Source organism: Equus caballus, chromosome 9, assembly GCF_041296265.1.
Source record: "Equus caballus isolate H_3958 breed thoroughbred chromosome 9, TB-T2T, whole genome shotgun sequence".
Lineage (NCBI taxonomy): Eukaryota > Metazoa > Chordata > Mammalia > Perissodactyla > Equidae > Equus > Equus caballus.
The window spans coordinates 26,421,067-26,446,827 of NC_091692.1; positions in this window are offsets into that span (position 1 = coordinate 26,421,067).

Sequence of the window (25,761 nt, forward strand, 5' to 3'; positions counted from 1 at the left end):
ATGCAACCAGAAATGTCCATCATGTGCTGGGTCTGACAGTCTAGTTAGAAGGTTAGGTGGGACCAACAACAGTCCATCATAAGGTTGGCGCACAGAAGACCCCAATATGGTGTTCTCCTTCAAGGAAACAAAAAGCCACTTTGTGACAAGTTGATTACACTAGACCTCATTCATTCTTAAAGGCACAATAATTCATTTTGACAAGAATAGATACATATTCCAGGTACGAATTTGCCTTTCCTACCCACAGAACCTCAACTAGTTCCACTATCTGAGTATTTACAGACTATCCCATCCACTGACTGGGGTAGCCACTTAACATCATCTCAGACTAAGGGATCTGCTTTATAACAAATAACCTACAGTGGGCACGCAATCCGCTGGTCCTATCACCTACTGCACTTCCAGGCCCTGCTTGCCTGACAGAGGATGAAAGCGAAGGTACAACTGAAGCACGAGCTCAGAGGCAGCACCATATGAGGAAGGGGAACCATCCTCCAGGCTGTAATATATAGTCTAAGTCAACAACTATTATTAGTGCTGTGTCTCCATTATGTAGAACACCTAGGACCAGGGACCAAAGAGTACAAGGAATTGTCCAGCTTATAAGCATTCCCAGTGATTCATTTGGGAGTTGTATTTCCTGTCCCTACAACTATGGGCTCTGTGGCTTTAGAGGTCCTAGGTCACAGGACACAGAAAACATCCCAATGTGATTTCAGCAATGACCACCACCTGGGACCTGGGGCTTCTTGTATTCAAGGACCATCAGGCAAGAAGAAGAAGGAATGCCGTTGGCACTCAGGTGCACTGAAATGCTTCATGGTATGCCCTTTCCTGATTTTAAGTGGCCACACATTCATGGCCTGAAAAGGGTATGGTGACCAGCAACTCAGACTCTGCAGAGGTTAAGGGTCTGGGTCAGATCACCAAGAAAGTCACTTAAACTAGAAGAGATGCTTTCTGAGGGTGAGAAGAATCTGGAATGATTAGAGGAGGAAAAACCAATTGTGGACTTGAGATCAACTACAACAGTGGGGTTGTAGTTCACCCCACTATTTCCTCTTTTCTATTTACTTCAGAAAAGAGACCCTCCAAGAGGTCTAAAAAAAACAGCTGCTTCCCAAAGTTTTAAAAAGAATTGTATCCAAAAGGCTCAAGGGATAGACTCTAATGTATGCTGTGACGAGTGAAGTTACAGCCTGGTGGAGACAACAGACATTAGTATACTTATTTTGTGACTAATATAATTACACATTGTGATGAATAGCATGAAAGAAAAGGACAAGATGTTATGAGAGTATCTGGTACAAGGGATATAGCAAATGGTGAGGCCAGTACAGGGCCACGCGGCCCTTGTTAGGATCCTGGTATTCATATGAAGAGCAATAAGAAACTAATGAGGGGTTTGAGCAGAGGATTGCTATGACCAGGTTTGGGTTGTGCAGTTTTAAAGTGGATAAAAGTGGGGAGCACATATGGGAAAACATAATAGGAGCATCCGTATTGTGCAACAGGATGGGTGGAGCTGCAGTTGCCTGAGGAAAAACACAGTGAAGGACCATGATTTGGAGAGGAAATCATAAGCTCAACATGGCCTATGTTGAGTTGGAAAAAGATGTCTTATTTGAATCTCAAATGGAAGATGGAATCTAAATAGTTTTAAGAGCAGGTCTGATGAGCAACAGAAGGATCTGGGTTTGGATGTAAATGCATAAATCATGAGCCTACAGATGACCATTGGAGCCATAAGTATGAATGTGATTGCCCTGAGATGGAACATAGAATGAGAAGAAAAGCTAACTGAAGACCTGCTTTGAGGAAGCCCCAATATATAGCAAACAGACAGAAAAGAATGAACTAGCATCTTTCTCATTTTTATTTGTTTTTAAGTCTCCTTTCAAGGAATACCTTCTCCCTGAAAGCATCCCTCTCTAAAGCCATACCCCTATCCCAGAGTCCTACCTTTGTGCCCCCATATTATCCTACTCAGATTATAGACAATGCATTAATTTGTATAGCTATCAGACTTAGAGTTCATTCATTCGTTTATTCATGCATTTGTCCATTTATTCTATATTTACAGACCTTTACTATGTGTCAAATATTATAATAGATGCTAGGAATACTAAAATCAATGACATAGATTTCCTGCCCTTGGATGGTTGTGGCAGAGACTGGTTTGATGCTTACCAAGTTCATTTACTTTTCCTGGGCACAAAGAAGACCACCTTTCCTAGCTTCCCATGGCATCAGTTTAGAGCCTATTATGAATTTTAGCCAATAAAATGTGAGCAGAAGGATGTCAAGGCTTGGCCGTTATACCCCATGTGAGATCGTCACATCCTCGCTTCCCTTTCTGTGGAAGCCACGGAGGCCATATGTCTAAGATGGCAGCATCACAAAGTGGAAGAAAACTGAGTTTCTGAATCACCACTTGAAGGCAAGCTGCCCAGAAGGTCTGTCCCGGAGACCTTCACTGTGTTAAGTCATTAAAATTGGGGAGTTGTTTGTTCCAGCTAGCATCAATTATCTTGAGTCCCACAACGGTCAGTCTAGTAACAGCAGTAATACATATGACATTCTGGCAGAGGGAATAGTGCATGCAAAGTATGGAGGCCTCACTCTTATGCGTACGCCAAACTGGGAGCAGTCTGGAAGTTTGGAGCTTAGTGGCAAGTGAGAGTAGGGTAGGAGATAAAACAGACAGAAGCTTGACTGTGGGACTATCTATCTATGCCTAAAAATTTGGTAATAGTCAATGGGAAGATGTTCAAGAGTTTGAAGAGAAATATGATAATATTTGAATTTTAGTAAAATCACTCATCATCAAAGTGGAGGTTAGAGTGAAATTATTCTGGAGTCAGGGAGACCAGTATGGAAAGATGTATAGTTACCCAGCCAAGAGATGGTCAGAGCTTGTCTGAAGCCAGTGGCAGTGGTGGAGAGGAGAGGAGAGGATTGAGTCTGCAGAACACAGGGACTGACTGGATTCGAAGGAGGTTAGAATTACTCAGGCTCCAGGCTCGGGGAGTAGGTACACAGAGATTACAATTTGAAATGTATAATGAAAAAAACCAATTCATAACAGCAACAAGGAATTAAAACATACTTAGGAATAAATATGCAGAACCCAAATGAAGAAAACAAATTACAAAGAGACATAAAGGAAGATTTGAACAAATAGAGAAGCAGATGGTAATGCTGAGTGGAAAGAAACTTCATCATAAAGATAGTAATCCTCCAATGAGTTTAGACGATTAATGCAGTTCTAGAAGTAAGAATGGACAAGAAAAGATGATTCTAATGTTTACTTATGAGACAAATTATGGAAATTTCAAGAGAAAATAAAAATAAAAAGAAAGGACTTATACTGCTGTACATTAAAAGCCATTGTAAAGTTATTCACATTGAAATCCTGTGATGCTGTCAGAGTCTACAGCAAGATCAGTGCAAGAGAATAAAATATACAGAGATAGACCATAGTAAATAGATGTGAGTATGTGATTAAGGTGATATTTCACAGAAAAGAGTTCTTAAACAATTGACTATTTAAAAAACTAATACGTATAATTATATCCCTGACACATTAGTAGTAAAAGATGGATTAGGATAAAATGCTTTAAAAAAAGTTAATATAACCGTGACGATATAGTTAATGAGGAAGTTCTTTTGATAAATAAAGAAAATGAAAAATTATAATAGAAATATTATTTCCTGAGTTACTTTAAAATAACTTTTCTGAATTTAAATGAAAGCCCATCAAATAAACGTAAAGGAAACAACAAACCAGGGGTAAGCTTATAACATGCATAACAAGGGATTTATAGCCTTCCTATATGCCAAAAATGGTTACCAATCAATAGGAAAAACTTAACACTACAACAAGAACAAGGATAAAAGAAATGAAAGAGGAAATTCATAAAAGAAGAAATTCAACAGCCTATAAACATGTGAAAAATGAGTATTACTGGTGGGGAATAACGAACTAACCAAAGAATTAAGTGATGTGAAACTTAGGAGATGGTGCAGGGAGGGGAAATAGTCACCCTCCTGCACTTTTGGCAGGATGTAAATCAGTACAAAGCTTCTGCGGGGCAATTTGGCAATAGATCTCAAAAGCCTAGGAAATATTTATTCTATTCGGTCCAATAATTTGATTTCCATAAATTTATTCTACATAAAAAGATCAGAAATATGCACAAGGGATTATGTATAAATTATTTTCATCAGTTATAATATAAAAAATATTAAACCATAAAGTCCAATAATGTGGGATTTTAAAATATAAACCATAGAATATACATATAAAAATAATACCTTGAAGTCATCTACATGCATGTTTTAGAAATATATTTTGTCACCTGAAGTTATCAAAAGAAAACTGAGAGGAAATGTGGTTACCAACAGTATATACAACACGAGATCCATAGATTTACTACACGTCTATGCCGAGAATTTGCCAACTGCAACCCAAAAGGCAAATCTGGCCCAGGTCGGTTTTGTAAATAAAGTTTTATTGGCACAGCCACAGCCATTGGTTTGTGTCTTGGCTATGGTTGCTTTCCAGCTACAATGGCAGAGTCAATTAGCTGTGATTGAAACCATCTGCCTGAAAAGCCTAAAATATTTGTTATCTGGGGAAAGTCTGGCCTATGTATACAAAATACAGGAAGCAAATAATATCTAAAAGTAACTGTTATGGGAAATTTTAAATGATTCTTTTTCTTTTTTTTTTTCATATTTTCCAAGAGAAAATTTTATGATACATCATGTTGCAAAAATATGGCAATATGGGGCTGGCCCTGTGGCTGAGTGGTTAAGTTCACATGCTCTGGTTTGGCAGCCCGAGATTCGCTGGTTCTAATCCTGGGCATGGACCTACACACCACTCATCCTGCCATGCTGTGCCAGCATCCCACATAGAAGAACTATGACTTATGATTAGGATATAGAACTAACTATGTACTGTGATTTTGGGGAGAAAACAAAAAGGAAGATTGGCAACAGATGTCAGCTCAGGACCAATCTTCCTCACCAAAAAAAACATACCTTTAAGAAAAAAAAGAAATGTGGCAATAGAACAGTATATCACCATTAACTATATACTGTACATTTATAAAGAGGGCAGACATATTTCAAAATGTAAGAATCATTTTCTCTGGATGGATATAATCATAGGTGATTTGCATGTCTTTTTGACACTTTTTTCTGTATATTTCTCTCTATGTTTTATTTATTACAATGGACACATTACTTACATAATCAGAAATACCTTGCATTTAGATAAGGGTCCTGAAATTTCTAATCTTGATTTTTCCGTCTGATTTCTTGTGGTATGTTGGTGTTACATTTGACATCTTTTTACTTTTTTCACAATATGGGGAAAAACATTTTGGAAGACTTTGATGATAGGGATTTTAAATATTACTAACTTTGAAGTTTAAGTCAAGTCACAAATTAGAGCAAACATCTGGCCTCAGTTATTTGCAGTTTAAATCATGATACTTCAGAAGAAATGAATCCAGGTATGCAAAATATACAAAAAGAAAAGCCACCAGTTGCTTATCATGTGTGTTGTGTCCTGTTTTTTAGATCCCCATAGATTTAATCATGAACACTTTCAAATCCTCTAGGAACCACCTATTCCAATGTTATGCACTTTGTTCAGATCATCAGATTTCAGAATAAGATGAAAAATATTCCATGTGATCTCACAAAGCCCTACAGTCACGATTTCAGAATTTAACCAAAAGAGCTCAAAAACAAAAATGCCAGCCCATCTTGAACATAGATGTGAAAGCAAGCCTTATATAAATAACTAGCTAATTGATTGGAGCAATATATTAAAAATTCGAGAGTTCAGGAGATAGAGAACAAAACAAAACCCCACACCCACAAGGAAATGAACTGTTCGCAGCAAGGATATCAGTCCCATGACCAATCACCTGCTCCAGTTCAGAGCCCGCAATGTGGCCTCTGCCTCAGCCCTTGCTGTCTGTTTTTGAGACAGCCTACCTGTGTGGCTGAGTTCAGTCCCCTGCTCTGGTCACACCCAGCCACAAGTCCAATACAGTGCCATGCCCAGGCCTGGACACTTTTCTCTGAGACCTTCCTCAGACTGTAGAATTTGCATGGATTTCATGGTTGGTGTGGAATTCCAAAAGAAACGCATGCATCCATCAGTGACCAGCTTATAGTCCTAGACTCTCTTGGATGAGTTTCTCCCATTTTGAAAAGTCAAGTGTGCCTTTCCCAGCTCATGGTCCTCCAGGAAGCCAGGTGGATGCTTACTCCAAAGGCTGTCTCCTCTGCACCACCGGGCCACCATCTTGGGCTTATTTTTACGCACCTTTGCTTTGTCTTCTTAGTTTTCTGGTGGGGATATACCTTAAGGCCTTAATTTCTGAAACAGTGATTTAGTGATAACTCTTCAGAAAAAAAGTCAAGAAACATAACTGCAGTTAATGTTCACATCAACTGAAATGTACTTCTTGGAGATCAAAGAAATACGGTGAATGTGGCTCTTGGTGTCACTTTCTTCCAGTTTAAATCAGAGACAGGTACCAGTAGATGGCCTCTGGCACAGGTTTCTGCCATCTTAGAGCAGTTTCCTTAGCTTGTCTGGCCTGGAATTTCTAATGCCACTGGAATTTTTCTCTGATCATCGTTATTCCCTTCTATTACCCAGTTGTAGGTCAAAGACCAAGGATCTTTGGGGCCTGGGTGGCCTTTAAAATTGCTGGCAGTTCTCTCTTGGAAAGCAAGAAGGGCTTGCCCAGTTGGCAAAGTCTTTGAGGAAGCCTGGAAGCAGGGTGGCCAGGATTCTTCATTTTCCATGACCGGCATCCCGCCCTTGGCAGACCTCTTCCTGCCCCAGAGTTTCAGCCTGCCACGTCAGCATGCACTTAGAAAGCCTTCCCTGCAGGTTCCTGACAAGGTCTTGGGGCCACTCAGTCCACAGACAAGACCAGAGTGGGCAGAGTGCGAAGGAGGATGCACAGCCCACACTGTCCCTTCACCCCACCTCGTCCCTTCACCCCACCTCTGAGAAAGGAGTGTGCAGCACAAAAACATGTGCGTCCGAAGCCAGTGGGCCAGGTTGCAGCATGAATAGGCCTGGCCTTGTGCAGTTCTGGCCACGTCCCAGGTTTTAAATCTCGAGGGAACAGGGCGACTCACAGCAGCTCTGCACTCCCTCTGCAAGTCTGGAGCTCACCTTTTTGACTCTAAGACTGAAGTGCTCTTCAGTCATGACAATTCTGAAGGAGACTATTCCAAAGACAACAAAATGCAAACTGCAAAGGGCTAATGCCCTGCATACATACATTCCCCAGCTTATAAATCATCCTATGAATACAGTGAAAGCATGACTCATGGAGGGAGAGATGCACAACAAGAGTTTGTCTCTGCATTTAAAAATGAGGTCACCTTGAATTCTACATGAAGGTGAACAGGAGTACTGACAACCTCAGTTAATAATTATTCAGATTCTAGGCATTAGTCCAATATCTCCAGTCTAACTAGATATCGATAAACAAGAGAGTAAGAATTTCCAGACCAAAAGCAGGTTCTCAGTAGCACTATTAACACTTTTCATTATATAAGTCATTCATTTGGTGGAACTATTTTCAATTTCTTAAACTGAAATATATACAATGTAACCTGAAATATTACCTTTTTTTCCTTTATCTTCTGATATAAGATGGGTTTGAAAAACAAGATAAAGCAATTTATTTTATGAAATCAGAGATCAAACAGACTCTCTAATGTAATAGGGCGATAGAAGAGTTTATAAGCAATCCTATTTTAGTAACTCTTTCTTGAGTGTTTTAATATCCTTTTTCGTCACCAACTTACCTTTATTTCTCAAACCTGCCTGAAGTATTTGATTTCACATACTGATGCAATATATTTCATGGGGGCGAAGGGGAAGGGAGAGGGAGGGAGAGAGAGAAGAAGCAGGAACTGAGAGAAGGATGTACTATGTAATTTCAAAGAAGGCAACTTTTTCAATCGTATCCCATGTATGTTGTTAAGTACAGAGTAACGTCCAAGAACAACATGAATAGAACAGGTATGCTGCATCCAAATCTACAAGCAAATCTACCAAGATGCCAGGAATCCCTAACGCACAGATGATCTGAAAATAACACTTTAAATTGGCACTTAGAAATACTAGGAGAAAGAAAAGTTTCTTGGTTTTCTTGCTTGCTTCCTTCCTTCCTTTCTCTCCTCTGTCTCTCTCCTTCCTTTCTTCCTTGTTTGCTTTCTTACTCTCTAGCCTTTTTTCATGACTATAAATGCAGTGAAGAAGGAGCCAATCCTCACTCCTCTCAACAGTGAAGTTGGACCGAATCCTGACTCCCCAGAACTGCAGGTGGACCTGGGATGTACTCAGACGTGATAATAGGACCCTGATGGTAGTTTTCCACTGTTAAACCTAAAATTTTCTCATCACCTATAATCTTGCTCAGAATCAATATTTTAATGCCCTATACAAACTACCTGTTATTGAAACCAAAGTGGGTTCCCTCTGGAGAGTTAAACCAGACTCTCCACCAGAAGTAATTGTTATGCAAAGTAAAGTATATTTGCAGCAAATAGGAGACAATGTGGAATCATTTCCAAAGTCATGGCTCTCTGAACAAAGGAAAGCAGGGAACTTTTATTTTGGATGGGGAATAAATATCCAAAATGGAGAGGTGGATATTTGCTTGCACAGACTCAGTTGGAAAACATGCTTCCACATCCACTGCAGGTTATGGTTATAAGGCCTAAGCTCCTCCTGGAGAGATCTTAGCATTAAAAATAAGGTAAAGGTCTGGGGCTGGCTTGGTGGCGTAATGGTTAAGTTCATGCACTCCGCTTTGGCAGCCCAGGGTTTGTGGGTTCAGATCCCGGGCACAGATCTACACACTGTTCGTGAAGCCATGCTGTGGCCGCATCCCACATACAAGATAGAGGAAGATTGGCATAGATGTTAGCTCAGGGTGAATTTTCCTTGAGCAAAAAGAAGAAGATTGGCAACTGATGTTAGCTCAGAGCCAATCTTCCTCACAAATAAATAAATAAGGCAAAGGTCATAGGCATAGCTCTTGCGGTGACCCTTGGTCTGGTTCAGGGTGGTTGGTGATTGCATCTCCCTAACATAACAACAGGAAAAAAAATGATTTGGAAAAATAGTTAAATGCTTCCAAAACCACTCTTGAGTTCCTTGGGGCAGTTAGTCGGTGACATAGCCATTGAATTGAGTCCCTGCAAAAATAAGTAGGTTAGCAATGATTAATTCCTGAAATCTGATTGTCAATATCCAAATATACCTGCTTAAAATAAATTCTCCATAGAATCAAATAAGAAATAAGCATTTATTCCTGGTAAGCCTTTTTTCCTTTTCTTTTATTATTACTTATATGAACTTGTAATGTTCTAAGGAAGCATAAATATTATTTGTAAATATGTCCTTTGTTATCAGATCAAATGGAAATAACAAAATTCCTATTATATTAAACTCATAATTTTTCTGGGATCTGTGAAGAATATAAAAGAGATATGATCAATATCCAATGCTTCACAGTGCAAGTGCCTTAGAAGTCTAGAAATGTTCCATCATGAGACATTATCGTGAAAGAACTTACCTCTGATGTCTCTTATCAAAATAAAATGTTTTATAAACTCAGTATAGGTTTTCTGAGAATTGATGTATTTTAACTATTTTGAAATGATTATTTTTCTGTTTAAAGCATATAAGTTCTTTCAAAATAGAAATGAAATAGAGGAAATGTTTACCAAAGCTTTCAAGTAAATACAGAAGAGATATCCTATAGAAAACACGTCTTGTCAAGTTACATATTATTACGACTAAGGAATTCTTAGACCAAGATTTTCAGTGAATAACTATGCTGCTCTTGCTGAATTGAATACCACCATAGAGAAAAGTGTTTGTAAGGACTTGAAGACAATTCTAAGATGGTGAAATAGTCTAACTTTTTTTAAAATTAAGTCCATAGAAATTGTGGATCATTCTTAATGTTTGTATTCTAAAAGATAGTACTGATATGGATATAATGCCAATTACTTATATTTAATCTTTTAATTTAAAGAAGAGTTATTTGGTTTGTTTTATTTTTTAAATGACCCTACTTGTGAGTCAACAATATTCTCCTCCTGTTTACATTTAATCACACATGCTGCATACGTTTAATTTTCCCGGGAAGTACTGACTTAGTAGATTTCCCTCTCAGATATAGGGTATGTAGTAATTCTTGTCGATCACAGCCTATGCTAACTCAAAGGGCCAAATAAGTGTGCCTCAAACAATAAGGAGCCTTTAACTGAATTCATTCCCAGACTGCCATCCCCTGCTGCTCTCCACCCAGGGATCCATCTGCTGTTGGAATCAGTTGAAGTGTCACACTTCAGAGAGAGATGATGTGGCCTAGAGGATATTTCGCTCAGAGCCTCGCTTATCAATCTGAAATGAGACTCTCAGAGAAAACAGCTTTTAATTGTCTAAAAGTATATATTTAGAATGACTTCAAGGCATAGAGATGTTAAACGTTTATATGGGAAATGTGTGCATTTTTGAAGCTCATCCCCAATTCAACAATATGTCTAAAAATATCCTGAGCCCCTATTGTACTGCGGGCGCTGTGGCTAAGGGACAGTCCTGCTCAAAAACTTAACTTCTGATGATAAAATTTGACAGTTGTAACGTTAAACTGAACAAATTTCACACTGTGCTTTAACAAAGCAACAATGTGATATATGGGACGAAAGGAGATAGAGAAAGTCATCCTGACTAGAAGGTAATTGGGGAAGTGATGAGGAAGGTGAGGCATTGGCTCTGAGTCTGGAGGATGGACTGATGGAATTGCATCTAGAGGAACCCGTGGAACCCTATAGGAGGCACGGGGCTGGGTTCAGACATTGATGTGTTTATCCTGTGAATCAGGGTAAGACATTAGAAAGAAAGACAGATTGGGGCCAGATTACAGAAGACCTTTATTATCATTCTGAGGAGTTTGAATTTGGTAAAAAATGATAAGGCATCTAGTTTTATCTGCCGAGAAGACAGAATAATAAAACTAACATTGCTTGAGTAGTTTCGATGAGCCAGATACTATACAAGGTATCTTACATACAGTATTTATTTTATCTTCACAAAAATCCAACAAGGTAGGGACATATTTTATTAGCAAGAAATCTGAACCTCAGATTCAATACCATACCTAGAGGAGACTCTGGTGGTTTCCTGTTCTCGTATTTATCCCCAAACTATCCTCCTTGCTCACCTCCATGACAGAGGCCTCAAAAACTAGAAATTCTCTTACCTCGTCTCCCTTGCAGGCCAGAGGAGTCCATGTGACACAATTCTAATCAGTAAAACATAAAGGGAAGTCTGTTAGGAAGCTTTGAGGAAAACTTAGAATTGCTTACTTAAAAACACCAACCCCCAGACCTGCTGGCCCTGCCCCAAGTCTTTGTTCTTCCCTGCAATGTGGAAGCCATGCTGCCAGGTGGGAACACATCATGATGTCACGGTAGCCTCTAAGTGCACTACCAGGAAGGCTCTCCCTGAGCTCATGGGGCAGAAGGATTCAGACTAAACTAAGACACTTGAACCACAGAGAGAGTTAAATAAACCTAAAACCTACAGTGAGAAGCAAGGAGAGAGAGAACGGGTAGACAAGACTTCCCCAGCTCCTGTGTTAGAATGTAATACTTACCTAGCCTCTCTCTGCCACATCAGCCTTCATGCTGAACTCGTGTGATACAGAATCAGAGTTGGAGGTCGCAGCATCACTCACCAAAGACCTGAAGAGCAGCCATGTCTGTTATGTACCTGCCATGGGCAAAGAACATATGGGATTAGAATGAGTGTCACAATGGGGGACTGATTTAGAAATGGCTTTCAAACCAGAGGTAACATCATCTGTACCTTATGCATATATAAGGCTTCCACGGTTTATCTCTTCCCATCTATAGGTAACATTCTTCTCTGTTTTGCCCCAACACATAAATGTTCCATTTATTCTACATCTATTGTGTCTTATGGGTTAGTAACTTACAATGTATAGATCTTATGATTTCTTCCTATGACTCACACGATACTTGCTTAGCAGCTATACTTAAGACTTCTTATGAGTTATAACCATCCATTTGCTTTTTCTGTCCTCTATAGAAGAATTCAATATACTCAATTAACACAGTACATATTCTTTACAAATGCCAAATAACAAGGCGATTTTCCTGTAACCATGTAGCTAAAAGTATAAAAAGTAGAGAAAAACCTGTAAGCAGGGAGTGTCAAAACAGAGACTGTCCTTAATACTGTGCAGTTGAACCTGAGCCAGGAACTACCCACCTCCAGACTTCTTGCAATGTGCAAAACATAAGCTGCTATTTAATTAAGCCACTCTTTCATATAAAATTTCATGTGCACCCAAATGTCTCCTGATTAGACTCCTAGTCACACTTCATTTGACAAATATTTGAGGACCTGTTGTATATCAGAAACTATTTAACAAACTTGAGATAGAACAGTAAAAGTAATCTCTGTTGCCATGAAGCTTACTTTCTAATGAAAGAAGAAAGAAAATTTAAAGAAAGATTAAGTCTTAGATTTCTGTTTCTTGCCACAATGAATTAACTAGTGCTAAATTTGCGCTCTTCCTGTACTCAACTGGAAAACTCAATAAAATATATGAAATAACTGTGTTCAGACAAGAGCGAAAAGTTAGTACAAGACTATGATCCCTGAAAGAAGGGAAAGAAATGATAGGGGATGGCAATCAACCCTAATTTCTACCTGGATGCACCTTAAGACCCTGGTGCAAGAGGAGGAAGCCAAGAGGAGCCCAACTGAATTGCTGAGCTGAGAAGATGGAGATCAAAATTTGGGGAGGCTGAGTCAGCTCAAATTTGCCTACAGAGTACTGTGTGGAAACTATGCAGAAAAAAGAGCTCCAGAGTTCTTCAAATGGGTCTTCTTGAAGCTTTGAGTGAACAGTAAGCTGTACATGCATGCAGTGAGATTCAACAAAGCTGAGCAAAGAATAATTACCAAGGAAAGAACAACTACAGGATAACTATAAATTGAACAACCACTAGAGCTTACACTGGGCTGGGAGATGTTGGAGTTCCAGTTAACAAGAGAGAAGAGACCTCACTGAATAGCAAAGGCATTCAATAGAGACCCCAAAAGGGTTATATGTTGGTAGTAAAGACAAAATAGTACCAGATTAAAATCTATACCAAACCCGTCTAAACAGTTTAAAACCAGCTTTCAAAATATCAAGCTGCTTGACAAATAAGTTAACTGCATACAGGAACAAAGCCCAACACTCTTTAAAGGAAAATAACATAATCTTGATACTCAGCAACGTAATATTCATAATGCTCAGCAACCAATCAAATACTAGTAGACATGCAAAGATGCAGAAAAATGGGATCCATCATCAGAAGAAAAAACTGTCAAGAGAAACACAGTGACAGAGATGATCAAATTTGCAGACAAGTTTAGAACAGTCATTGTAAATTTGTTTGAGAATTTAAATGAAAATATGAATACAAGTAGAGAAATTTAAAATATAAAAAATACCAAATGAAACTTCTAAAGCTGAAAAATCACAATATCTGAAATTAAAAATTCATTGAAAGAGTTTAACAAGAGATTAGACACAAAGTTCAGTAAGTTGATAAACAAGGCATTAGAAACTTTCCAAACTGAAGCACAGAGAGAAAAAAAGCTGAAGAAAATAAACAGAGTCTCAATGACACGTGACAACATATCAGGCCATCTAATATGGATGTAATAAGAGTTCCAGAGATGGAAGAGGGCAGAAAAATATTTAAAGAAATATTGGCCCATGATTTTCCATATTTGCTTAAAAATATCCATCCACAAATCCAAGAAACTTAATAAACACTAAATAGAATAAACAAAAATTAAATCACACCAAGGCACATCAAAATCAATTTGCTTAAAATCAATGATAAAAAGAAAATATAAAAGAAAATTTCATATAGATGTTCAAAAATAAAAATTATCAGTGACTTCTCATCAAAAACAATGCAATCCAGAGTATGACGGAAAAATAACTTTAAAATACTGAAAGATAGAAAAAGCCTGTTACCCTAGGGTTTTATATGTAGAGAAAACATTCTTCAAAAACAAAGGTGAAATAAACACATTTTCAGACAAATAGAAGCTGAAATGATTCATTGCTAGCGTACTTGCTCTACAAAAAGTGTTAAAACAAGTTATTCACGGGGCTGGCCCCCTGGCCGAGTGGTTGGGTTCGCGCGCTCCACTGCAGGCGGCCCAGTGTTTCGTTAGTTCGAGTCCTGGGCGCCGACATGGCGCTGCTCGTCAGACCACGCTGAGGCAGCGTCCCGCATGCCACAAGTAGAAGAACCCACAACGAAGAATACACAACTATGTACCCGGGGGCTTTGGGGAGAAAAAGGAAAAAATAAAATCTTTAAAAAAAAAAACAAACAAAAAACAAGTTATTCACTATGAAAGAAAATGATATCAAATGTAAACTCAAATCTATATAAGGAAATAGCCACAGAAGTAGTAAATATGGGTAAATAAAATAGATTTTTTTTTAAGTTTCTTAAAAAGTAGTTGACTGTTTAAGGTAAAAAATAATAACCATATATTGCATGGTCTGTAATAGATGTATAAGTAAAATATATGACAAAGCACAAAGATTTCAGGGTTCTTACACTTCACATGCAATGGTATAATATTAATTTACAGTAGACCATTATAAGTCAGATGCATAGAGTAATCATAAAAGGAAAACAAATCAATAAAAGGCTCAGTTAATCCAAAAGAAGTCAATGTGCACAGTAAAGCTAGGGTCTTGAAGTAAGTCTTAGTAAGTTATTAATCTTAGTTAATTAATCTTAATAAGTAAGCTTTTTAGTTGGTTCACTGTCTTATCTTCTACAGGTAAATATTGCCTGGAATAAGTAGCTATGTCAATTTTCAATATGGGGACATAGAAGCTTGTCCACTCCGAGTACTATTTCACAAACAGCGACAAGGAATTTTGATGGTTTCATTTTTCCTCGATTCAAATACAACCGAGTATTAAAGAGCCATACTTCCCACTATACCATATTGCTGTTTGATGACCTTATCATAGATTAGGTTTTCATTTTGGAATAAACTGCCTGGGAAGCCGACTGACACTAGGGAAGCTTGTGTCTACTATTTCCATTTCCAAATTACATGGATTTGGAAGCTAAGCTTTATGCCTAGCTCCCCTGTTTCTTTGGTATTCTGGAGGAGGGTGGGGCTCATAGGTCAATATTTTCATTAAGGTGACCTGCATTCTACAATCACACCTTCCAATCAGTTATTCCACTTCTGTTTTAGGTGCATCTAAAAAGTGCAGCATTACACTAACGTCACCATGCAGGGGCAGTGACGTGCACAGAATCTTAGACTCACTTGTAACGTTTCCTGAGATTACAATATCACATTAATCTTTACATTCTCTATTTACAATTACCTGAAGGGTTTATATTTGACTCATCCCTGTATCCCTTGTATTTAGTACACATTTTGTCACTTTGGGGAAATTCAGTAACTTCCATGTTAAATTTCATTAAACAAGATAAACTAATTGGAATTACAAATGAAGTGAACATTTTATCATTGCTAACTAGTAACTTTTTCCAGTCCAGAAAAACATTCTATTGCCAGGAAGACTTTCTGTAAGGAGCTAATATCAGTGGTAGCCCTGACACTTTTAGAACTAATGGAAGAATCCTGTTCACTAGGGGTAATCACTTGACTACACGTGCTGTCATTCATTACTACAGTTAAGAGGTGAGAATACACATCAGCTTCATTCGTAAAAACAACCAGACTATTCTATCATCCACATAAATTCATGATGTGGGTGCCGGCTGGTGGCGTAGTGGTTAAGTCCACACATTCTGCTTCAGTGGCCAGGGATTCACCAGTTAGGATCCTTGGCACAGACCTACACACAGCACATCAAGCCATGCTGTGGTGGCATCCCTCACAGAAGAATTAGAAGGATTTACAACTAGGATATATAACTATGTACTGGGGCTTTGGGGAGAAAAAAAATTTTTTTTTAAATTGAAACAATATCCGTGATGTGACATTTGCCTAGTGGTCAATCTGGCAGGCTGATGGTAATAATCTGAGAGGATGTGGAATGAAGGAGAAACATGAGACAAAGGTGCTTGGTTTCTGTGCTAATTTGTGTGCTTTAATCCGTTTTCCCTGTGTTAAACAGCATTTTTCATTCTTATCAAGGCTAATTCAAAGGACACTTTCCAGCCTTGCAGATCACGCTGTTCAACCCTCCCCTCCTCAAGTAACTGTTAATTCAGAGAAAATTACTCAGGCGCAGAGTTCTTGTTTTAATTATGTGAGGTCATATTTCCTCATTACAGTAATTTGAGTCAGAAATTTGTTGAATCCAAATTTAGTGTGCAAAAAGCATTTGATTAAGTTTCACTGATGCTAATCAACTATTGTGGAACAACTTTCTCTCATTACCTGTTCACTGGATTAAGAATAAGATGCCATATATTGACATCGTTTATTAAACTAACTGTGATGTCTTTGCTTCTGAATTAGAAGAAGCCCCTAACTCAGCAGTGGATCTATACTCAAATGACCAGAAAAAGTGACGGAAACTTCTGGAAAAAATTATAGTCCCTAGTGAATAAATACAGTCTCAAAAAATGAAATTCTATGGATTCCATTAATGAAGATCTTTTAAGGAAAGACTTTCCTGTCAGAAAAACCTATGAATATTAAGACTGATATAATGTCTTCACCAATGTTTGAACATTTAAAACAAAAATCGAAAACTATTTTCAGGGTAAGGTCTAAGCTTAAGCATTTTGTTTTTGGCAAAGACATTTTCTCACCAGAAAAAAATTTCTATTCAGGTAAGAAGAAATAGACTTCACTGGGGTAGTTTTCAGCTACTTGTTTCAGAGCAGAACAGTTTGGATGAATTATGCATTCTCTACACCTCACTATATTGTGGGTGTTTTGTTGTTTATTCCAGAGAAACTGTTCATTGTGTCCCTTCCCCAAGAAATATATCTCGGTGGTTTATGCAAAAGACGCAGCAACATCTCTTCCGTTCTTAGAGCATGATTAAGCTGGTGGCTGTTAACAGGAATTACTTGAATTAAACGACGCCCTGTGTTTTAAGGGTGTGTTCCTGCCTTGCAGAGAAAGCACATTAGGAAAACATAGGATCTGAGAAGCTTCCCTGTTTCCTGTGTCTTGTCCTCTTTCATTTGAAGGAAGCAGAAAGCGGAAAGAGACAGAGCTCACGGAGGGAGAGTGTTTAAAAATAGCTCTGACATGGCACGGTTTTTTCCAGAGCCTGTATTTCACCTGGAAGACTTTCTGACTGTGCTATAAAAATGTCAATTCTGGAAAAATCTCTAAACCTCAGCCACAAAGTTTTCCGAACTTCAGATCCACTCTTCTAAGCCCTTTTTTCTTCGGCATTTATCTCTCCTTTCCGAAAAAGTGGGCCAACAGAAAGAAAGAAGTGCTATTTCAGAATGTAAGTAGGGAAAATCAACAACTCTAGGAGCTGAGTACCCAGGGATTTGTTGCTTAGAAAGACTTCTAATCAGTGCATTTCTAGTTGTGAAGGGGAGAAAGGCAACTATTCTGTGAGTTTCAGGAAAGGAGAATGTTTTCCTTTGACAGCTGAAATCCCTACTCAGGAAGAAAACCCTGTGGGAGGAAAGTTTCATTCTTTGAACTATTTGCTCTGATAGCTCTCAATTGCAGCAGTATCGAGCAGAAACAATGAAATAGAGTTTTAAAAACCTAAATTCACTTAAAGTTAAATATTAAGTAACGAGGAACTTTCTCCCCTTGGTACAATCCTAAAATCACTAAAGAGGAAAAAAACCCAGTTTTTTCCCTAACTTTCCTTTCCATATTTTTTTTTTCGTGTGGTAAGTTCCCCCATATATTATAATCAAAGAAAAATGTCTCTGTGTAACAAAGAGTGGAATAATAGTTTGAAGTGTTTTGCCCAAATGCATACAGATTCGTACTCATTTAAACTGGCAACTAGTAAGTACCCAGGAAAATGACTATGACAGAGGGTCTACCTGGAATTGTTGATATGAACACAAGGATAATTTCCGAAATGTCATATTGCACCACTCTATAAAGGCCACATCTGTTGGGAGCTGAATGGTACATGAGATCTTTAAAGAATCTCTTCTGAAGACGGTAACAACATATTCTAACTAGCCCCTAAGACATGCTACTGTTTAGTTTCCATAAAGAGTGTATCCAGTGGGAGTGAGTCGGCACCAGAAAGGAAGTTAATTAAGCACTTTTCAGGTCACATTATTGAAAATGAGACCATCTGGTTGACTGTCACAGTGGGCATTCGAGAGTACCAAGCTTCTCTGAAAACGTAGTAAGGAAAACATAAGATAAAAGTGCCAGACTTGACATCCAAACACCTTTCTTTCCATTTGTCGTGTAAGGAGGAAGTTTATCATTTGACCTGAACATCATTTTAAAAAGAATACCCATAGCTTTTAATAAATCTATGCTGTACATAATCAAGGTGGATTTTATAACAGATGAGTAGCCTTTTTTTTTTCATGTACGGCTTTGGTCTTTGAAAGAGACTTGATATAGAGCATTCAATACACAATGCTCCTTTTTCATTTGCCTCTTGTGGTTAAAATATTTGGTTGAGATATCCTATGAACTCAAATTTTCCAGTTTGCTTATATCTCAGTCAAGCTCCTTAGTTGTAAGCAATAGAAACTGACTGGCTAATGAAACACAAAAGACAGGAGTTTATTAAAAGATATTGAATAGTGCCCGGAACTGTGGGGAAGACGGGAGGGTATCTTTGAGACTTCAACTAGAAGAATATGTCTATATTCTGGCATAAGCAGCCCAAACAGGGAACTCTGCCACCGCTGTGCTTCCTACAGCTGTGTTCTTCCCACACTGGTTCCTACAGCTGCTGGAGTCACCACTATCCCATGATGCCACTTTGAATCCCTGTCCCCTGAAAGCTGGTGCTCTGGCTGCAGAAGGATTCCTCAGGCAGGCATTCTCATCAGACTGTTTACTTGAAAATGGAAGTGTCAGGAAGAAACTCTCATTGGCCTAGCCCAAGTAATGACACCTGCATGGGAAATGGGAATTATACATTTTTGGATCATACCCTGGGGAGATGAGTCTTTAAGTTTGGAAATTTCCCAGACAGCTGTAGACGAAAAAATCTGACCCTATAGTTAGACCATATAATTTATCAGGCAAATTGGAACAGTTTTGAGAGTAAAAGAGGGAGTGCAATCAAATAATGCTTCCAGGGAAAGAGGTATAAACTGCATCACTCTAAGTAGAAATTGTCATCTGACTGTGGTGACAAAGTTTTCGTGGGTAAACTACATTCTCAGCGCTGCCACAAGCTTTTGCTGTCTGCCAGCTTGGCTGTGCTGCTCCCAGATGAGAGGTTGCATCTCCATAGGCTGCTATGAGAAGCTGACAAAAACACCAGGCTGCCACCAGGTAGGGGACCGGAATGGACTCATGCCACCTCACACAGCAATTCAGGTTCTCACCGGGGTGGGACTGGCTCAGTGATCCCTGCTGAGCTCATCTGCCAAGCTCTCCAAATAATGCTCAGTAAAGTGCATTAATTAAAAATGCTTCCACAGATGCTCAGATAAAGCTAGTTTTCTGTCTAAATTTTATGGATAATCCAATGTATAGCTCATCTGAAGGTGGAAGAAATGTGTTCCCTTTAACACTTTATATTTCTATGTTAATTGCTTAGCTTCTATTGAGATAAGTACGTTGACTATAAATGGAACAGATTGGGGAGTAGCCATGACTACTGGTCAATAGACGAGGCATCGTTGGAAGCATGAACACCACGGCCACACTGGTAAATAAGTAAGGCCACCACAAGCTGGCATGAGAAGCAGCCGCCGCCTTCCATGGTGCCGAAAAGTTCTTCAGTTATTTTGGATGTTCAAAGCCCTTAATACAAAGCCTCTTTTTAAAAACTGATTTCCTGAGCTTTATGTAAATTTGTGTCTTATTTTCTCACTTTGCTTCGAAAATTACTACGCAGACTTCTGCAAAGCTCCTAGTTTTGCTGCCGAATTTTATTACTTCATTTTCATTTTAACAAACATCTACTGGGTGCCTACTCTGTCAAGTACTCTCAGGGATAAAGTAAAGAATATCCCACGTCCACGTCGTTGCCCTTGAGACATTCACACTCTACTGAGGAGACAGACACATCAACATGTGTGCCTCGTTTCAATGCCACAGGTGACTTGACTTTGAACCACACTCATAAAGTTAAACTTTTGGGGAGAAAACTACATATATCTTAAATTATATGGACAAAAGGTGATAAACTCTGCTAAATTACACTTCTATTCCTAAAGCCTGCAAATAATAATTTTAAATACAGAAATATATAAAATGGCTATAATTTTTGGTTAGATTTTTTTAATTAAATAACTAAAAAAAGGTGTTTCTGAAACACAGGTGTGGCCATTTCTGCGAAGGATTTGTGGTATTTTTGTGACCCATTAAATTCACTGCACCTGGCTGTTCACAGGCCCAGAAGCCCGTCACTGCAGTGGGTGAAGACTGAGAATTAGTGCTCCCCAGGGCCAATTACCCTGCCCAATTCAACTGCTGTGAAAACAAATTGAATTACCAAGAATTTTTCTGCTAATTCTAAAAAAGTTTGGGGACAAAAAGAAAGATATCAAATTGTTGGCATTGAAGGCTTGACCGATAAAATGCAATTTTCTCTGAGAATCTTGAAATCAAACATGACTGTAGTTTCTCTTCAACTGTGGAGTAGCCGAAGCTGCCCCACGGGGCCCACTTCAGTGGAGAGTAACCTTACCCATTGACAGACGAGAAAACTGAGGCCCAAAGGCTCTCAGTGACTTGTCCCAGGTCACAAAATCTAGTAAAAATAACTGGACAACAGAGTAGAGACAATCAATCCTTAGATAATTAAGAGCAGTTTTGCAAAACTATAAAAAAATCAAAGCTTACATAAAATTTTTAAATAATCACAATCAATGACCAGTGGCCTTTAGTTTGCCTTTACAAAATAGGAGTCTTTATCCTGATGTGTTTATTTTTTAGTATTATGGTCTCAAAACTGTGCATTTGTTCTCATTGCCACACAACCATACTTAGCCTCCAAAAAGAATTCTCTATAAGAAATAGTCATTCGCCCTGAAATATTCAAATCTTAGGCAAGGTCACACAGTCAGGTACAGCCCAGTTATTTCATCTCCTCATCCACTCAATAAACATTTACTTAGAATTTAAATGCCAGGCATTATTGCTGACAGAGGTAATGCAAGACCAGGTTAGTGATTTGTAAGCATAGTTATGTGAAGATGATTAGATGGGGGATAATGTCAAAGGAATCATGAAATTACACTCTGCTCTTCTTCTCTAAGAACTTAAAGATATTTAGCAGGGCATGGGAATGTTCCTTCTCCTGATTTTAGGCTCTGCTTCACTTATTCATTTGACACATACTTACTGAACATCTGAGCCATGCCATGCATTGGCTAAATCAAGGGTACAGAGGAGTTGTATGGCTAGAGAAATGGATGTGGAATGTTGTATTTATTCTTTATTTAAAGAGTAAACTCTACTCTTTCTCCTCATAGACCTCTAATAAGCTAAATGCAAAATTAGCTTTAAGATAACTATTCAGGGGTTACCTTTGTAAGAACAAGAAGCAACAAAACAGACCCCTATTGGGGAGGTGGAATGGTAGTGTCAGTACTGGGCTAAGATCAATGTGGTGAATGTGGCCATCTCAATGGTTGGTGTTTTGCTTTGCTTGTGAAGGAAGTGATGAGAATTATCTTGGCATCACCCGCTAATCTTTTATCATGAATGGTCACCACGACAGAGGTGTAGGAATAAATTGAGCAATGAATTACTAAATGGATAAGAGTCCTGGCTCTCATCTTTGGGGTTTAGAGGCCTGAATAGTGGCTTACCTCTGTTGTTGCAGGTCAAAAAAATACACGATTATGAAAGCCCAGCTCTTAAATTTTTCAAGAAAAGTAGAAATATATAACATTTACTCAAGTGTTTAAAACAAAAGAAAATTTTTCCTAGCCAATGTATAACTCTTCAAAAATTAAAAATTCTTGATAGTTTACTTGCTATTTGACATGTACCTCTCCTCTCATTTCAGCTCCATTTTCAGGTCCTTCTTACTCATAACAAATGGAACACACAAATGTGGAACAACACAATCCTCTTTGCTTTATAGTTTCAGTGAATTCCCTCTTGCAGACTCTCTCACAAAATTGAGATGTGCCACCATTTAAAACGCCAGACTGTGTTCATGGAGCAAGAGAGCTCATAAAAGTTTATTTTGGCATCACCGCTTAAAAGTCTTAACATCCTCTTGGCAGCATTGTTTTGTACGTCTATGGAGCCTCAAGAGTATGTGAACTGATGGAAGTTGCTGGTGGGATGTTTATATAAGCAGCAGGACGGGTAAGGAGGCGAGTGTTCCAATCTGAATGACTACCCTGCCTGTGAAACTTTCTACACTCAAGTTCCTCTCATGGGGCCTGGGCATAGAAGTTGATCATAAAGTGCATCGCTAACTGAAGAAATATGCCTTTTACTAGGCCCAGTAGACCTGGTAAACCATACGGGGTTGGTTCATATTCTTCCCTGCCCATTTTGTCTTACACTCATTTCCTGTCCATAGCTCTCATCACTATGTCCCAGTTCTTCATGGCTCAGCTCAGGAGCAATCCCCCACAGATCTCACCTCACTGTAGTCTCCTGGAGGCATGTATACATGCTCGCCTGTGCACCTGAACTAATCTTTTTATTGTCGTCTTCTTGCTACGGTAGCCTTCATACTCCTTAAAAGTACAAATTATGGCCTAGAAAACTGAATTTTCCACAGTGACTTTTATAGCGAAGGTGCCTACTTAATACATCATCATTGACTGAATAAAAACAAGTCATTTCTAAGTGAATTGCCAACAATAAAGTCCTGAGCTATCACGAACCCACACTGTCATGCTCATGAAACATCGTGATGGCTTCAACCTGTAGGAACATGAATAGTGGCAGTTTGTGGTGAAAGGAAATGGAAAAATGTAGGAGAAATGGATGAGGAAAAAGAATTCATTGAAAACTATTTCCATTATTATTATCTGTAGACTTGGATGAAAAAAATTAGTACTTGAATGTAGTGGAGATGGGTTTTTCACTTTAAGTGAGATATCAGGAGACAAGGGGACAAACAGATAAGTAGATAAGCAGTGGCTCTGGAGTGACTGTGTTTGAAAAGTCCTGAGAAAGGAAAGGGTGGCACCACACTGGCATGTAGGACTCCTGCCCCACTGAGGAGGGTTGTTTGCTGAGACAGTGCTCTCTGATGAGCTCCAAAGCCACACCTTGAGTCTGCTCACAAGAGGTCACACGGCCTTTCTGCTTCTGCCATGGACAATGACAGACACTTTTCTGTCCAGTCATCTGACATTCTGCTATGCAGAAATACTCCAGAAACAGTATGGGGCACAGGAGCAAAACTACTACAGGTTTTTCAAGTGGATTTCTGCAGGTGTTTTTCCAGATCCCCGTGTGCACTGTATCTTTGCAGCGATTTTTTTCTGAAATTCAACCTAGGTTGGCTTTTTCCAGCATTCATTGACATGTTTTTCTCATAAATGCTGCAGGTAGAGCAGAGATAATACAGACATAAGGTAACTATGGTAACTTAGGGTGTATGTTCAACACAACAAATGGATATGGAAATTAACTATTTTAACTGACATTTTCTGTGTCCAGGGACACCGTGTTTGCATAAAATGTTGCAGGTTAACTAGACACCTTCTTTAATCAGTCATGAGACATTTATTGGTACGCCTTGGTCCCTGCTTTATTATTTCAATTCACATTGAATCTCTAATCTGTCCAATTCTCTCCATCCCACTGCCACCATCTCTCACTGAGTCACTCACTGCAAGGGCTTTGAGCTGGTCTCTGTATCCTCTTGGCCCCCTCAAATCTATTTTTAGATACATCACATCCTGTCACTTCTTGCTAAGTCATTTAATGAATTCCCATTGCATTTTAAAGACAATTGAAACTCCACAGCATGGTGTGCCAAGTCGTATTAGCCAAAAAAATGTAAATATTCTTATTTAAGAAATGTAACTATGGTGGCAGTGAGGGTGATGAGTTGAGGAAGGAAGGGCCTAGAGGCAGGTTATGGCAACAAACAGACGAGATCTGAGCAGGACCTTAACTAGAACCGAAGCTGTGGTGAGAGAATTGTGACTTGATGGACTCTGTTAAGAGTCAGAATTGGCAGACCAAGTGGACAATGAAAATGATAAAATGGGAAAATTAGAGAGTGATTTTTGCAGTTCTGATTTAATACGACGCCGTTGATTGCAATAGGGAATACAAAGGAAGAAGGACTTTGGACACAGCACAGAGGAAGAAAGAAGAGGAAAAGGAGGATAGAGAAGGGCTGGAAGGGCTGTGGAAGTTGGTTATTAACAAACACTCAGGGAGCACTGACTGTGAGCCAGGCCCGCCTCCAAGTACTTAAGAAATATTAACTCATTTAAAACCCAGAACAGCCTTCCAAGGCAGCTGCTATTACTAGCCTGTGTACAGATGAGCAAAACGAGGCACAGAGATGATCCACAACTTGGCTAACATCCCACAGTTTGTAATTACTGAATGCGAGATTGGCAGCCAGGTGTTCTGGCTGCAAAGTGTGTGCTTGCAATCTCTATGACATGCCTGAGAGGTCTCCGGGTGGCACCAGTTCATGCACGTTACTGTGCAACCATCACCACTGTCCATCTCCGGAACATTTCATCTTCCCAAACTGAAACTCTGTACGCATTAACCAATAATGGTTACAGCCCCATCCACTGCCTCCCCCCACCCCTAGTCCCCTGGCAACCACCATTCTAATTTGTCTCTATGAATTTGGTGATTTTTCTTTTTAATTAGACATCTTCTTTGAGAAATTCACAAAGTAAAAGACACTGTCTGCAGGTCTTCAAATTTTAAGGTAAGACTGAAATTCTCTGAAGAATAATGATTTTTGCCTAATAGCAATGAAAATTGTATGACTTTTTCTTGTTGCTCTATCATTCTCTTCTGCCTACCCTTTGCCCATCCCTAGTTAACTGTCTTTTGGGCACATGGTTAATGAGACACTGTTCCAATATTAAATTAAACTCCCATATACTAAAGAATTGGTGAATAAAGAGAGTTTTTAATATATTACTTTGGCTTTCCTATGAAAAGCTTCTTTGTGCCCACTTAAGCTCAAAGAGGCCCTTACTAGTAATGCCACTGAATTTATAAACCTTTGAACTTCTAGAAGCACCATGAAAACTCAGTATCTTTGATTTAACAGGAGACACCCCTTTTTTCTATAATATTTCAGTGAAGGCAAGTTTATATTAGTCTCTTCAAAGGAAGAGATGAGTGTTGGAGGAGTAGAGATACAAAATTGGCATACTTGATAATTAAGTTTGCTTAGGGAAAACAGCACAGACTCTGTAACGAGTGAAATGGGAGTTCAAATTATGGGTCTGCCATTTAGCCACAGGGTGAATTTGAGCAAATGAGCTCATTTTTCTGAGTTGAAGTTTCCTCATCTGTAAAATGGGACCTCCTGAGCTGCTGTG